General features: G+C 43.5%; 1 non-coding gene across 1 annotated transcript in view; it reads right to left on the minus strand.

Annotated features, from left to right (window-relative positions):
• Positions 1–2,136, minus strand: part of LOC106877146 (uncharacterized) — a 6,097-nt gene extending 3,961 nt beyond the window's left edge. The window contains exons 1-2 of the transcript XR_008267059.1: positions 2,034–2,136; positions 191–368 (exon numbers count right to left, since the gene is read on the minus strand). This is a non-coding gene — a transcript (uncharacterized LOC106877146). The remainder of the gene's footprint in view (positions 1–190; positions 369–2,033) is intronic.
• Positions 2,137–2,149: the final 13 nt, after the last annotated feature.

The raw sequence follows: 2,149 nt of genomic DNA on the forward strand, positions 1-2,149 counted from the left end.
ATAGAGTTCAGACAGAGAGAGACAGAGTTCAGACAGAGAGAGAAAGAGAGACAGAGTTCAGACAGAGAGAGACAGAGTTCAGACAGAGAGAGACAGAGTTCAGACAGACAGAGATAGAGTTCAGACAGAGAGAGAAAGAGAGACAGAGTTCAGACAGAACGAATCGAATGTTATGAAGATGCAGCGTTACCGTCTTCGGATGCCAAATCAAAAGGTTCTTTGTTGACCCTGTTAAAGTAGTCTTCATCCTTCAACAAGGCAAACGCAGTGAGGAGGACAGCACGGGAATAGTCATCGTTGGACTTCCCTCCGTTGACCCAGGAACGGAGATATTCAGCTGTTTCTTTGAGGGGGTCTTTAATGCTGACCTGCACAAATGGAACATCGATGGAATAGTAAAAGACGAAAGAAGGTAGTAGTAGTAGTAGTAGTAGTAGTAGTAGTAGTAGTAGTAGTAGTAGTAGTAATAATAGTAGTCATAGTAGTAGTCATAGTAGTAGTAGTAGTTGTAGTAGTAGTAGTCGTAGTAGTTGTAGTAGTAGTAGTAGTAGTAGTCGTAGTAGTTGTAGTAGTAGTAGTAGTAGTAGTAGTAGTAGTAATAGTAGTCATAGTAGTCGTAGTAGTAGTAATAGTAGTAGTAGTCATCGTAGTAGTCGTAATAGTAGTCATAGTAGTTATAGTAGTAGTAGTAGTAGTAGTAGTAGTAGTAGTAATAGTCGTCATAGTAGTAGTAGTCGTAATAGTAGTAGTAGTGGTGGTGGGTATGGTAACAGTGGTAAATAATAGTGTTGGTGGTGGTGGTGGTGGTGGTGAAGACGATGGTAATCTTACTTGGAGCGGTCAAAGCCGTCTCGCATTTCTGCTCATAAAAGTGACTGACTATACCAAAATTTTACCTCAGTCTCGTTGGTAGAACTGACAGACGCCAGCCACTGTCCCACAAACTACAAGAGACACATGTCTACCAGTGTCCCACAGAAAGAAGTGGCAAATGAATTGCAATCCCAATGAGCAATTTACAGCTCAATTTGACGTGTGTTTCAGAAGTAAGGCAGCAATGAAATTACCTGTGCATAAATCCCCGTACACGACAGGTAAATCCAATAATCCTTATATAACGTAACAAAGGCGGATAGATGCAATATAAGACCAAAAAGGAAAATTTCAATTGTCACTAATCGTGAATGAAGGTGCAGGGTAGCACCTACATTGTTGCTAGAAACAACAGTCAAAAACCCTTATAGCAGCAAAAAAAGTACAGGTCTATGTACTGACAGGTGAGATGAATGCCCCACAGCATCCAAGGTCACTATATCAGCTAGCTAGTTTCACTTAGCTCATCAACAGTGACTACTCTGTTGCTTTCCATGCTAGCATGGGTTGGACGGTTTGACTGAGGACTGGTGAAGCCAGATGGCTGCACCAGGCTCCAATCTGATTTGGCAGAGTTTCTACAGCTGGATGCCCTTCCTAGTGCCAACCACTTCGAGAGTGTAGTAGGTGCTTTTACGTGCGACCGGCACGAGGGCCAGTCGGGCGCTACTGGCAATGGCCACGCTCAAAATGGTGTTTTTTTTACATGCCACCTGCACAGGAGCCAGTCCAGCAGCACTGGCAATGACCTCACTTGAATGTTTTTCATATGCCACCAGCACAAGTGCCAGTAAGGCGACGCTGGTAACAATCACGCTCAAATGGTGCTATTTACGTGCCACAGGCATGGAAGCCAGACAACAGCTCTGGCAATGCTCACGCTTGGACGGTGCTGTTAGCGCTCCACTGGCACGGGTGCCAGTCACCGAATTTGGTTCGATTACGATTTTGATTTCACTTGCCTCAACAGGTCTTCGCAAGCAGAGTTTAGTGTCCAATGAAGGAAAGGTACACATAAGTGGGCTGGCTACAACCCTGGCAGAGGCCACGGATTATGGTTAAGCTAAATCTCATCTGTCAGAATGTAGTATTTACCACATAAGTCAATGGCTAGACATATTTGCATATTGTTTAAATGTGTGCATTAGAGATTAACTTACTATGTTCGCTTCTTGGCACTGTAGGAGACTGATTGTAACGAAAGCAGTCAGGGTAACACCCTTGGCTGTTCCACCCTAGATGGAAAATATAAAAGAGGAGAGATATTATTCATATA

This window comes from Octopus bimaculoides, chromosome 30, assembly GCF_001194135.2.
Source record: "Octopus bimaculoides isolate UCB-OBI-ISO-001 chromosome 30, ASM119413v2, whole genome shotgun sequence".
Classification (NCBI taxonomy): domain Eukaryota; kingdom Metazoa; phylum Mollusca; class Cephalopoda; order Octopoda; family Octopodidae; genus Octopus; species Octopus bimaculoides.